Below are 15,375 nucleotides of genomic sequence, written 5' to 3' on the forward strand. Positions count from 1 at the left end.
AGTCACACAGAAAATATAGAAAGGGCAAAAATAGTCAAATAAATAAATACTCTTGGCCAATTAACACAGCGCCATCCAGTCACACAGTAAGCAAAACTTGTATTATGGGTACTAGACAACTGATATAAATACTTGATATATTTGTTTATAAACATACATAATATACATAGAACCCATCCAGAACTATACAGACAATCGTACTCATGAATATAAATGTTTGTACCGTGCGAGGAATCGAACCCGCGATCGGATAGTAAAGTGGTATGCTAAACCACTAGACTACCGAGGCTGTAAAAAATGGAATGATAGTTATAGCAAGATAGTATTATTATGTAATATTATATTATCTGGGGTAATATATAGATATAGTATGTTCTGTTATAGCTAGATAGTTGGTATTATATAGATATAGTAGTATGACCTGTGAAAGGAAACGTTGTGCAATAACAATTGACTGGAGAGTTATTTTGCGTGGCCACAAGGAAATAATAACCATTCTTTTATTGAGGGAACCGCTGGATTCAGCAATCCGCACCGCTTTGGGATTTGTCTCACCGACGCTGTATAGCGATTCTATTTGTATAGAGTATCTACGATAGAAATAATCTTTGTTCAAATAAATTTAAAACGCACTGTGGTTTATCACATTTTTTTATGTGATGTGATGAGTCACATCCCAAGAAGAATGCAATAGAAACCTGCTTGTCTCTTTTTTAATAAATGTTGTTTTAAGTAAATTACAGACAGACAAAAATTGTAAAAAATGATATTTTGGTGGTACATACACACTTGGTCCATACCTCTCTCTTCGCGACGGAGACTCATCAGAAGAAGAATGCGCAAGAAACTTGCATGTTGCTCTTTTGAATATACGTTGTTCTAAAATTATTTAAAAGAGCAACACGCAAGTTTCTTGCCTGTTGTTCTTGTGATGAGACAGCTTTCCGAATGAGCGTGACACAGTAACAAACATACATACTCACAAACATTCGCGTTTATATATGTTGGATTACGAATACTTATAAATTAATATATAAAAGAGAGAGTGGACTGTATTTATTGAAAAGAAAATAATTAATGGAAAAGGAAGTAAAAATACGATTTCGACCTGGAAGAACGTCTTCCACACTCCGAACACCCCAAAGTAAGCAATGTACCTAACACCAAACTTACTCACCTTTGCTCAGGAACGTCCCGATGTGTAGTACTGTTTAGTGGCCACGCACTCTGGAGTGTATATTTTCATCAAAAACAATTATATTGTGTTAAATAAATCATTAATTATCTTGTTTTATATAGATAAAAATACGGAGCGTCCTTTTAATTCCAGTTCTTATTTTCAATTGTTTTATTATTCTTTTTTTGAAATTTAAGTGGCCACATGTTATAATATTATATTAATAAGAATAGAAATTTCCTTGTCTAAATCATTAAATTAAAAAAAAAAACAATACTTTATTCATGTAGGTCTATTACAGACTCTTATGATATGTCAAATGTACAGTCAGTTTGAAATGATTTCGAGAAGAACTGACAAGAAACTTGGCTCGTATTATTTCCAAATGAAATGTACATGCGTTAGCTTCAATAATATTGTGTGTACGGTGCGACGCAATGAGAATAATAATAATAATTTATTATTATTATTTCATTTATTTCGGATATTTATCCATCCATGTTATGTTAGTAAACAACTTATTAACTATGTTAGTAATTTACAATTTTATACATTTAATTCATATATTTATGTCTTTGTCCACGTCCAGAAGCCCTGGGTCCGCAGCAATGCAGCGATATCCAGTGCCCCTGAAGTGGACAATCCGACATATTGGATATGGTGTTTAGGAGGCTGTTTGCGCTCCCCCGAATTCTACACATCAGTGATGCAGTTCTATTTCGCATTATGGCTTCAAAACCATCTATCCGCGCTGCTGCAAACATCTCTGATGCGCTACAAAATCGAGGGAGCCCCAACAACATCCTAAACCCATTATTATATTGTAATTGTATTATAATAATAATATGATTTATTTATTTCTCCTCACAAACATGATGGCAACAATACATGTAGTATTTTTTATAGTAAAATACTTAAATTTATTATTTTAATCGATTTGCTGTGAGGAGCTGGTGTCTGAGATAGGCATAACCTGTAATACAGATCACGAGGCCTCCAACAGAAAATTGATATAAGTTAAACAAATTATGAGAAGGTATAAATAAAGTGTTGTTTATCCATACCATACCTGCAGCTGACTGTTAACGCTCTACATCTTCCCGTTAAGTTTCATGATGATCGAAGTTAAATTGCAAAAGTTCGCAGTACTGCCATAGAGCGACATTATGAACTCTAAACCTGCTTTTATACGAAACTAACAGTGGTGGAGATAAAGTATAATATTTATTTTATGTTTACATGTCTGTAACAAATGACGGACGCAGTGGTCTAGTGCTACTAGTCTTATATCCGATGGTCGCGGGTTTGATTCTGGTATACATTGTGGTATGATATACTTTTGTATTTATGACTATGTTTATTTATATATGTTGGATTACGAATCCTTATAAATTAATATATAAAAGAGAGAGTGGACTGTATTTATTGAAAAGAAAATAATTAATGGAAAAGGAAGTAAAAATACGATTTCGACCTGGAAGAACGTCTTCCACACTCCGAACACCCCAAAGTAAGCAATGTAACATCAAACTTACTCACCTTTGCTCAGGAAAGTCCCGATGTGTAGTACTGTTTAGTGGCCACGCACTCTTGAGTGTATATTTTCATCAAAAACAATTATATTGTGTTAAATAAATCATTAATTATCTTGTTTTATATAGATAAAAATACGGAGCGTCCTTTTAATTCCAGTTCTTATTTTCAATTATTTTATTATTCTGTTTTCGAAATTTAAGTGGCCACATGTTTTTATATGTGGCCAGTATTACCGAGCGCCCTTTGCTTCAGTAAGCAAGCCGGTGATACAACCTGCTTAGACTAAGGAGGTTCAGAATACGGAACAATATAGATCTGGGTGCTTTTAGAATATTAAAAAAAAAATATTTAATCGTTTCTACCAGTTGTTTAGTATACGTAGTAATAAGGTTTAGTTATTTTGGACTAGATGGCGTCGTTTGATTTATTCTGGATTAATCCAGATAACATCATCCCCACACGCTGGATCCTAAGTGGTCTCGGACTGTGCGGTCACAGGAGTTTTCTCCCGCGTACACTTAGATTTTATTATGGAATGAACTGCCTAGGTTTTTCCTAGAGACTAAGGTCGGATTTCACCAAAGAAACTGATCACGTTTAGTTCGTACTGAACGCCGTTAAAATGTTTTAACGTGTTCAAAGCTTCATTTTGCATTTCACCACTACAAATTTCGCTAAACACGTTTATAAATTCTGAACCTTAACTCTTTAAACGTATTTAAAGCAGCTGTCAGTTGTCAAACTGTCATCAATCAAATTTTTGACAATACAATATCGGGAATAAAAAGAAAATTGCTAGTAATATAAAAATATCCTCAATAAAATATTTTTTTACTAGTTTATAGGTGAAGGTTGTTGTTTTATTCTTTGTAGTCGACGGTACTTATTAAATTAAAAATTAAAAAACTTATCCTAATTATCACATGATTGAATTATAAATATTTGTTAGAATTATTTTATTTAAATTACCCATTGCATCAAATATTATTTTATGAGCGTGTAACACTGAACGAATGAAAATCTAAACTTCATTTTGGTAAACGCGATCTGTATAATGTTGGTGAATTCCATTTAAAGTAAAACGAGATCAACGTCGTTCTTTTTTTCGAGTTCACGCTGAACTCCGTTTCCTTGAACGTGTTTATGCTACGATTGGTGAAATCCGACCTAAAGCGTGAGGTTTTTCATAAAGGATGTATTAGGGTTTCTTAAGGATCGGCAACGCGTATGTGACACTCCTGTTGTGTCCATAGGCCATGATAACTGATGAGCCATAGGCTTGTTAGCTGACTGCTACTGGGTTGAAAGGGGTTGTAAGTAATGTGGACTGTTGATCTCATTGCACCATGTCAGGTTGATCTCCACGCAGTTCATCGCGGAAACATCCTTATAAATACCTGATGAATTTGTCACGATGGGCTAACTGACTTGACCTCGTGTTCAGTGAGATACTCGTGTCTCTCCATCGTAATCTGTTATCGCAGACAGGTGCACTAATTAGGAATCCATTCTAAAAACCTATAGCTTGCCCGGACATGTAACTAATGATTCTTGTGTGAATCTCAATGTTAAAACCACAAGGTCCTAAGGGTACTATAAACCAAAACACTACACTCGTGCATATAAGGTTTATTGGTCGGTTTTAAATACAGGTACAAAAAAATTTTTTTTTTTCGGACTACTCTAATGCTGTTGGCCGTAGCTGGCCTTTACAGCTTCACCGGACGTTATGGGGCGAGTGCAGATGGCACTCCAAACCCGCGGAAGGACTTATGGAGCGGCTGAAGGCCAACTCCTGCCTGACGGATACGACTTTAGTTTGAGGGCACCACTAGGGGTTCGAACCTCGGCTCAGGCCGTCGTCATTTCGATCCCCGTTTGAATTGGACGGGGATCGATCGGAGGGGCGCCCGGGGGCGCCGGTGTGGAGCGCGGTTTAATTTGCGATATTGAGTGTTTGAGGTCATCGTCTTCGCCGGCGAGGACGGTGTCGTGCGTGTGTGTAAAAGTGTGGTCGGGGTGGAACGGGTGGAACGGGTGGAACGGGTGGAACGGGTGGAACGGGTGGAACGGGTGGGCCCGTAGGGAGGTTCACAAAAAATGTTATAAAGTAAAATACATATGGACTTTCTACAAAACGAAACGTTAGCGAGTTTTAATTTTGTTACAGCGCCATCTATTGGCGCTGCATGCAAACAATACTATTTTATGGATTGTAATCTACTTTAACACTCAACGAGTTGCGTGGATGTATTCGTTGTAAATAATTATCAAACACCAAATTGTAAATTAAATCGTATATATATTTATTAAAATGTCCATACAATTCGCGGTGTAACAATATATTGAAGCACATAAAACAAACGACAATCGTAATATAGAGAGCACAGCGTTCTATATTTAAATATTAAGAAGTAATTAATTGAGGAGGTTTTAATATCTATTATTGTTGGAGTTTCCAACAATTCTGACTGTGACAATGCGAGCAAATGTACTTTTTATATGTTTTCCTTTAAACAAAAAACTCAAATACTTCCGAGTGTTCGCCGGCAATGTGACAAATGCTGAACAGAAAGCTACGCTTCAGTGAGTAGGTCTGCAACTTGAGTAATGTTGGAAAGCACCGTTTGCCGGCTCCTCCATCTTTTATTTAGTGCTAGTGTAACGTAAATAACTCAACATGAATAAAATATCGCTCTGTGGCCGTTTAAAATATTATTTATTTCAAAATATTTTTTATTTTTATTTTTACGTCTCACCTATTTTATATGCAAGGCAGTTTCAGTTTAAGCAATTATTACAATATCAAATTCCAACCCAAAGCACGACCTCCAAGTTGTACCAGTGAATTGCCGTGAAACCTCGAATCTGAACTCAACTTCTCGAATTTTCTTTGCAAGATTTATGCACAAAGATAACGAGCTGTCAGTTACAATTTCCTTCACATTGAGATAAATATCTTATTTTCAAAATATTCCAACTGTAGCGCTGAAAAGGCTTTAATATCCTGCGACATTCTAATAATTTAGAACCGTTCTAAAATATAATCTAATACCCATGTTGGTAGAGCCTAAAATCAATTAACTGCATGACACACATTCGTCTTAATTGCTAATAAATCGCGTTACGCTAATGTGACGGTGTTTAGAAGTTTACGAATATTTAATTGGCTAATGACTGTAATTGAATTTTGATTACAATGTTTAGTTGCGCCCGGGGAGGACAATCCAGGCTTCATTTGTGTACAATCGAACGAGATTACGTTTGTTTTAGTTCCTAAGTGTGCCGCTAGATGGCGTTGTTTAGTTTTATACTTTTTTCTACATCACGCTATTTAGATTTTTTTTGGAACACATATAGTCTTTTAATAATTATCAATTAAATAATATAACAACGACTGTGGAAAGGTTTCCGTAGTTTAATTTATTTAACTACCCTAATCAAAGTACACCCTTGGGGATCCGTGATTAAGATTATTCAATTTGTTTACGACATTGAATTAGAGACTTGCTTGTGTAATGCAATTGCAATCAACTGGGGGGATGGGGATTGTTAGTAATGTGGATTGATAACCCCATTGCTAGCAATGTACCGTGTCAGGTCGACCTCCACGCGGTTCCCCCTGGTAACCATCGTGTTAAATTCCTGGTGAATTTGTCACGATGGGCTAACTGACCTGACCTCATCATCGTCTTATCATCCTCCACTGGTGCCCCGCCAGCGTAAACCGTTAGCGCAGGCGGGTGCTCTATTCCATTATCATCCACATAAAAATTGCAATCAACTGTAATTTTAATTTAATTTAATGGCATATTAAGGTTTCTTAAGGGTCGACAAGCCGCACGTGATACCAATGGTGTTTCAGGCGTTCATAGGCAACGGTGACCATTTACCATCAAATGGGCGGTAAGCTTGATTGCCACCATCGCAGTATAAAAAAAATGATAGCGCAAGTTCAATAGAATGACTATTTTCATTGTTAATTGATTAATTTTATTATATTATAACGATGAGTCGTCTGGTATCAATCAAGCAAAAGCGTGCAAAGTCTCAGCCCGATCGGTCTCGGATCTCAGACCGGTTTAAAATTGACAAAGTTTCATACAAACTTTCATCCCCTATTTTATCTCCTTGGGGGTAGAATTAATCAAAATCCTTTCTTAGCGGATACCCACGTCATAACATCTACCTGCATGCCAAATTTCAGCCCGATCGATTGGTTTAGGGTGTGCGTTGATAGATCACTATGTCAGTCACCTTTGAGTTATATATATTTACCGACAAAATCGGAATTGAAGATAGTGGCTGAAATCGGCCTGGATTTACATCATCATTATCATCATCATCATCATCATATATATTTAGATATAAGATACAGCTGAAAAAGGCCACTTTATATAAAATTATAAGTTATCGATTAACAAATCTAATTCTTGTAAAATTACAAGATTACAGTTAAACAAATATGTAAAACTTCCAAAATACATTAGTATTATTTTTGTAATAAATTAGTCAGTTGCTCATAAGGTCCTTATACCTACTGTTACGGGAATAGAATTTGTCCAATCCGTACTTATGTACGAGTGGCTACATCATTCCTGAAGTACTCACTTAGGTATTCGAAGATTGATTGCCCTCACATGCGGGTTTTGCTACACTGCCTATAATTTAAACGAAAAGGGCCGAAAGTGTTTCGAAATACCTAATAAGGAGTAATCCTTTGTCGCCGTACATACTTAATTCAAAACGAGACCTATTGAATACAATTCAGTGTGCTTGATTTATTTTGTACTAGCTGTACTCGTGACTTCGTCCGCGTGGAATTTACGAAAAAAGCTAATTGGAGAATTTTTCTAAAATAAAAGTAGCCTAAGTTACATCAGCTACCTGCTAATAAAAGTCCCGTCAAAATTGGTACAGTCATTTCAGAGATTAGCCGGAATAAACAGACAGACAGACAAAATTTGTAAAATTTGTTATTTTGGTGTATGTACCGTATTTATATTCATATGCATGTTGTAAAAACGGTAATTTCAATATTACAAACAGACACTCCAATTTTATTTATATGTATAGAGTAGCATTTTTGAGAGGTTAGAGACTACATGCATATAGTATTTCTATTTCTAATCACGCGTATTATATTGAATAAGTCACAGGTTCGGCCGCACATGGAGTACTGCTCTCAATTTTTGGCAGGAGCACCTGGATACCAGCTTGGTTCTTTTGACTCATTTCAGAGATGATATGAGAATTGTCGATGAAACCATTCTCTCAAACGGCCGAACCACTTAATTTGAGAGAGACTTCGCATTGCTTTGTGTGTTCTACCGAATATACAATGGACTGTGTTCTGAAGAATTTCTAGACATGCCCACGGCTACCTTTCACCACTGCATCGCTCGGCATCGCCAATTCATCCCCACACGCTGGAACCTATGAAGTATCGGACAGTGCAGTTTTAGAGGAGCTTCGACCCGCGTACACTTAGATTGTGGAATTAATTAGATATAGGTTACAAGAACATCGGTTAACAAGAATATAGGTTGCTAAAGGGTCGGCAAGGGACACCCCTGGTGTTTCAAGCGTCCATAGACTATGGTAACCATTTACCACCAGTTAGATCATATGGATGATTGCCATCTTCCTGGTATAAAATAATCTTTTCTTTTTTATAAAATAATCTACCTGCACAGCTGATAATTATACTATACTTACGAGTACTTGAAAGCACTGCGGACATCATGTCATCACTTTACGCTCGCGGCACGTTATTATAAAGCAAGCTGAAATAAATCCTATTGGTATGATATACTGATTTTTTATGAGGTTTCTATGTAAAATGGTTTGTCAAAAATAAGGATAAATAAGTAAAACGCCTACAAAAAAAGTAATAGCAATGTTTGTTATTCCTACGTTATTGCATATATTAAAGCATGCACAGCAAGCTGAATTGATTAAACTATTTGGTATGATATACTGATTTTTTAGAAGTTTTTAATAGAATAGTTTGTCAAAACTAAAAATAAATAAGTAAAACGCCTACAAAAAAAGTATTAGCAATGGCTGTCATTCCTGCGTTATTGCATGTATTAAAACTAATTAACATAAGTCTAACTAGTATTTTAATTTCTGAATGGTTTTATGTGTTTTATATATTTATTTAATTCATCTCCTATATTATCATTTTTGTTACCTTATATACCTAAAATGACGTAATAATTTACTTTCTTCGATAGAATAAAATAATATATTATTTATATAATCGGCAAGTTGTTTGCAGAGCCCGGAGCCTACGTTTCCTCCCCGTTTTCATATTAACTTCATTCAATATTCTATTCCTTGTTTACACTTCCGTTTCCATTTCCGTTTCCGGGCTTGTTATGATAAAATTTTATACGAAAGCCTATAAAGAAATTATTATAATTTAGTTGAATTGTAAGCCTAAATTTACGATTATGTAGATCTGTACCAAAATTTTCAATATATACACTAATTGCCTGCTATGTTATGTGTTCTTAGATTATCCCTTTATATAAAGCTTTCACAAAACAACAAATCATCTTTGACGTGTTTATATTAGACCTACACTAATAAAAATATTTTTTCAACCCACTTGCTCGTAAAGTGGATCAAATTTCCCCGTTTCGACATATATATATATAACTCATAAAACATGTGTGCGTCATAAACGCAAATAGTCAAGTTATATTCTATAACCGCACTATTTGCTATTTTTTTTCCAAATTTCGGACTGACTGACTGACTGAAAGTAAAACGGCGGGAAAACAACAGTATGGATCACAGTTTTATGGTTGATTTTATTTAAAATCAAGTGTGTTGAAAAATGTACGTTATACGTGCGTATTTAACACACTCGGCTCTATTACGCCCTCGCCTCGAATGCTAAAATCATCATAACGTACTTATATGGTAATATAAGTACGTTATGATACTATACGCTTCTAAATACATACATATTTAAAATTTTCTAACACTATTGTTGGATTACGAATCCTTATGAAGAATAAATAAAAATAGAGAATGGACTCTAATTTTTTTAAAAATAATTATTGGAAATGGAAGACAAAATACGATTTCACCCAGGAAGAACGTCTTCCACACTTCGAACACCCCTAAGTAAGCAAATTAACACCAAACTTACTCACCTTTGCTCAGGAACGTCCTGATGTGTACTCTAGACTGTATATTTTAATAAAAACAGTTATATTAAATTAATTAAATCAACAATTTTCTTGTTTTAATTTAGTAAAAAATAAGGAGCGTCCTTTTTCTTCCAGTTCTTATTTTCAATTGATTTTTTCTTCTATATTCGAAATATAACTGGCCACATGTATTTATATGTGGCCAGTATTACCAAGCGCCCTTTGCTGCAGTAAGCAAGCCAGCGATACAATCTGCTTAGACTAAGGAAGTTCGGAATACGGAACAAATATCACATTATACTTTCATATAATACTAGCTCTCCCGGCAAACGTTGTTTTGCCATATAAATTAATAACGCTATAAAAAAATAGGGTTTGCTGATAGAAGGGTGAAAATTTAGAGTAGTTTGTATTTTTTAATGACACATAATAAAAAATATAAATAAAAAAATTTGCCCATAAAAAAAAAAGTTAGGGGTGTTCAACCCTTATCACTTAGGAGTATGAAAAATAGATAGTAGCCGATTCTCAGACCTACTGAATATGCATATAAAATTTCATAAAAATCGGTCAAGCCGTTTCAGAGGAGTATGGTAACTAACATTGTGACACTAGAATTTTATAAATAAGATTTATTTAATAGAACAACACACAAGTTTCTTGCTCATTCTTCTTGTGATGAACCTGCATTCGGAATGAGCGGTAGAACAAAAAAATGAGAATTTTCAAAGTGCTTTATATTAAGTTTACTTGAATAAAGATTATTTCTTTTCGTACCTGCACAATTTCAACTCGGTCGAAACTGCATTTCAACTAATTCGAACTAGTAACTGGGTATGAACGTTTGGAGCTCATTCGCCCGGCGTCGGCGGTGTTTGAAGTTTTTCTAATAAGTCTTCTTTCTTCTGTCCGAATGAATCTGGAAACTTTGAGTGGTTCATTCCGAGTGAATCACTTACTAGTTCTTAAAGAAATGGAGCCAAATTATCGGATGCTGAAAAGGTTTTTGTGTTAGTGAAATCTTTTGAATGAAAGAATTAAACAAATGTATATAGTAAGTACATACTATATACATTTGTTTGTTTGATTATATCTAAATATATAATATATATAAGGTGACTGACATAGTGATCTATCAACGCACAGCCCAAACCACTGGACGGATCGGGCTGAAATTTGACATGCAGGTAGATGTTATGACGTAGGCATCCGCTAAGAAAGGATTTTGATTAATTCTACCCCCAAGGAGATAAAATAGGGGATGAAAGTTTGTATGAAACTTTGTCAATTTTAAACCGATCGGACTAAAACTTTGCACGCATAAAGTTACTATGACGTAGGCATCCCCTAAGAAAGGGTTTTGATAAATTCCACCCCTAAGGGGATAAATTAACGCGAGCGAAGCCGCGAGCAAAGGCTAGTTTTTATATTACACTTTTTTATTTTTTTGTGGTTTTCTGTGATCTAGCACACCGCTTTACACCAGATGGTCGCGGATTCGATTCCTCACATCTAACACGGCACAAATATTTATATTCATGGGTATGATTATACGTGATTGCGCCTTTTAGTGAGAAGTGGGTCTTGATGGTGTATGTAATCATATTCAGAGACTCCTGGCTAGTTTTTTACTTGTTAGTGGTTTATAATGGTTGTGTACGATAATGGTAAATACGATCGTTGACAGATTTTAAATGTGAATTTATAACGATTGTCATATTGTCTCTGTACCGCTGAAATACCGACGTTTCAGTGTTGCAGTATTATCATCATCAAAATAAGTGTTTTATACGACATTTAATCTTTTTCAGACAGATTTAGAACAGTCTTTGGTAGTTTGTGGCAACACTCAAGTTTACAATCTGTATATCATATAGTCCTCTGTGGCAAGTTGTGTGTTTATATGTGTATGGGTGGGTGTAACTCAGGCACGCGTGTCCCTCGTCGACAACGCACGATGTGACATTTATTAATGTACCTCCTTACATTCACTGCTGGTTTGAAGATATTTGACATCGTTATTAATAATTTGAGATCAATAAATTCAAATTCAAAAATCATTTATTCATGTAGGACATTTTAGCCGCTTATGAACGTCAAATTTTTACATTCTTATTTTAATTTTTCCCTACCCTCCAGTTCGGTATATAGATCCAATTGAGAAGAACTGCCAAGAAACTCAATTGAATTACTTTTTTTTTTAAAGACAGTTTATTTACAATGTATATTTATGTAGGTGTCTATGTCTAACTTTAAATGAAAATTCAGTGCATGAACAACTATTGCCATGCACGGTCGTCATATATTTACGACATTCGTTATACTTACAAGATATATACTATTTATTTAATTATTTACGTCACACTATGTGAGCGTTACAGTCTCCCAATATGCCCCCTTAGGATGATTGTATACAAATACACACAATTATAAACACTAATTACATACATACACACTAATCACACAAGGAAACAAAAGAGAAATAATACCTAATCTTCATTTAACATACTACCTAAATAATCTACTGCCATCCTACGAAACTCCAGCAAATTACAAGTAAATATGTCTAGATCTGGAAAGCGACTAACTACATCGTTGAGTAGACTCAATGCCAGAGAAATAGGAGCCTGTTTGGCCTGTTTAGCTCTGTTCTTCTCTATGGAACATCAAACAAGTTTCGTCTTCTTGCTTGTACGTAATTATTGGGCGCTCTTATGGATACTGATGTTAATACCGCTTGGTTACATTTTCACCTTGACAACATATTCCATTAATGCAATCTTCCGTCTTACTGATAATACCAAAGGATATATTGGAATTACCATTAAATAAATTCAAAACATCTGTTAAATCATATTTATTGAGCAAGGCCTATTACTCACTAAACGATTACTTGAATGACGAGCGTGCATGGCAATAGTTGTTCATGTTCGGGATTTTCATTTAATGTTAGACATAGACACCTATATAAATACCTATGCATTGTAAATAAACTGGATTTAAAAAAAAGTAATTCAATTGAGTTTCTTGCCAGTTCTTCTCAATTGGATCTATATACCGAACTGGACGGTAGGGGAAAAAATTATAATGTACAAAATTTGACGTTCATAAGCGGCTAAAATGTCCTACACGAATAAATGATTTTAGAATTTGAATTTACTTCAAGTGTGTCATATCCCACCATCCCCAACTAAAGCACTCAGGGTGCGTTCATAAATTACATGAGGTTTTTTTTTAATTTTCTGTCCATCCCTTCTCCTCTGGTGAGATGTCTTGAGATTTTATTCAACCCCCTCCCCCATCCCCCAATCTCACGTGCTTATATATCACAGCTAGTATTTAATAAAAATTGGAGTCGTGTCGTATCAAGATTTAAAGAGTACGATGTAAGGTGGTGGAAAGTTGCAAGATCTCCACAGACAAGGGCGTCGCTCTTAAAATATGAATGAATGAATGAATGAGTGAAAATATCTCAATTACGTAATTGTGCGCCAATAATCCTGTATACAGGCTGTTGCTGTATACGGGCTGTGTTCTTTTGTTTTATGAATACAATACATGTATTCATACAGCACAGTGCTCCAACCACCCAATTATTGTGCAGTTGCGAATTTCCAATAACAATACAAATTGCGTGCGCGAATTGTTAGTTTCACTTGTATCAAATATACAGTTTTTAAATTATTCTACTGGCATAACAAACAGACTGAAATAAACATAAATATATAAATAAGAGAGTGCTAGCTAGTACCCGTGACTTTTGCTGCTTATTTCAAAATACTAGACAATTTTTTACTAATTTATTTTGAATGTATAATCTTATTAATTTTTATAAAAGAGAAAGTTTTTGAGTATGGTTGCATTTGCATGGGTGTTATCAACCATCTTTTTCTGTCTACTGTTGATGACATCAAAGAAATAACAGGGGAAAACTGGATGAGAGTAGTTATGAATAGAAAATCATGGAGCAAGCTGGACGAGGTTCCTACACACATGGGACTATATGTAAAGAAACTAAATGAATTAAACTTGAAATAGATCGTCATACTCGTGAACGAGTGCTGATTGTGGGGACTGGTCTGTTCGGGTTACGGTAATTAATTAAACTTGCTCGTTATGACAATATTGCAATAGCATATGTTGGTGGACACTCTATTCTCCCTAATTTTGAACTTAAAAATGAATCTGTATTTTTGTAAACATGTCTGGGACAATCTATTCTCCCTAATTTTGAACTTAAAAATGAATCTGTATTTTTGTAAACATGTCTGGGACAATCTATTCTCCCTAATTTTGAACTTAAAAATGAATCTGTATTTTTGTAAACATGTCTGGGACAATCTATTCTCCCTAATTTTGAACTTAAAAATGAATCTGTATTTTTGTAAACATGTCTGGGACAATCTATTCTCCCTAATTTTGAACTTAAAAATGAATCTGTATTTTTGTAAACATGTCTGGGACAATCTATTCTCCCTAATTTTGAACTTAAAAATGAATCTGTATTTTTGTAAACATGTCTGGGACAATCTATTCTCCCTAATTTTGAACTTAAAAATGAATCTGTATTTTTGTAAACATGTCTGGGACAATCTATTCTCCCTAATTTTGAACTTAAAAATGAATCTGTATTTTTGTAAACATGTCTGGGACAATCTATTCTCCCTAATTTTGAACTTAAAAATGAATCTGTATTTTTGTAAACATGTCTGGGACAATCTATTCTCCCTAATTTTGAACTTAAAAATGAATCTGTATTTTTGTAAACATGTCTGGGACAATCTATTCTCCCTAATTTTGAACTTAAAAATGAATCTGTATTTTTGTAAACATGTCTGGGACAATCTATTCTCCCTAATTTTGAACTTAAAAATGAATCTGTATTTTTGTAAACATGTCTGGGACAATCTATTCTCCCTAAATTTGAACTTAAAAATGAATCTGTATTTTTGTAAACATGTCTGGGACAATCTATTCTCCCTAAATTTGAACTTAAAAATGAATCTGTATTTTTGTAAACATGTCTGGGACAATCTATTCTCCCTAAATTTGAACTTAAAAATGAATCTGTATTTTTGTAAACATGTCTGGGACAATCTATTCTCCCTAATTTTGAACTTAAAAATGAATCTGTATTTTTGTAAACATGTCTGAGTCTCTAGTCCGTTCTTCTTAGCTCTTCCAGCTGACTGTAGTTTTTGACTTATAACAAGAGTCTGTAATAGACCTACATGAATGAAGATATTTTGATTTATAATTTTATGGAAAAATAAAGCTTAAATAAATAAAACAAAAATAAAAAATGTTTAATTCCAAAGAGACGAGAATGAAGTCACAGGTAACAGTTAGTATTCAATATATGTATAAACTGGCTACTTGCCCCGGCTTCGCACGGGTCTACATGAAATAATCCTTCCTCTAGAATCGCTCTGTGTTTTAAAAGAATCAAAATCCGTTGCGTAATTTTAAAGATTTAAACATACATAGAGACAGACA

Source organism: Achroia grisella, unplaced genomic scaffold (genome assembly GCF_030625045.1).
Source record: "Achroia grisella isolate CSIRO2021 unplaced genomic scaffold, CSIRO_AGI_Agris_v1 utg1112, whole genome shotgun sequence".
In the NCBI taxonomy this organism is placed as follows: Eukaryota; Metazoa; Arthropoda; class Insecta; order Lepidoptera; family Pyralidae; genus Achroia; species Achroia grisella.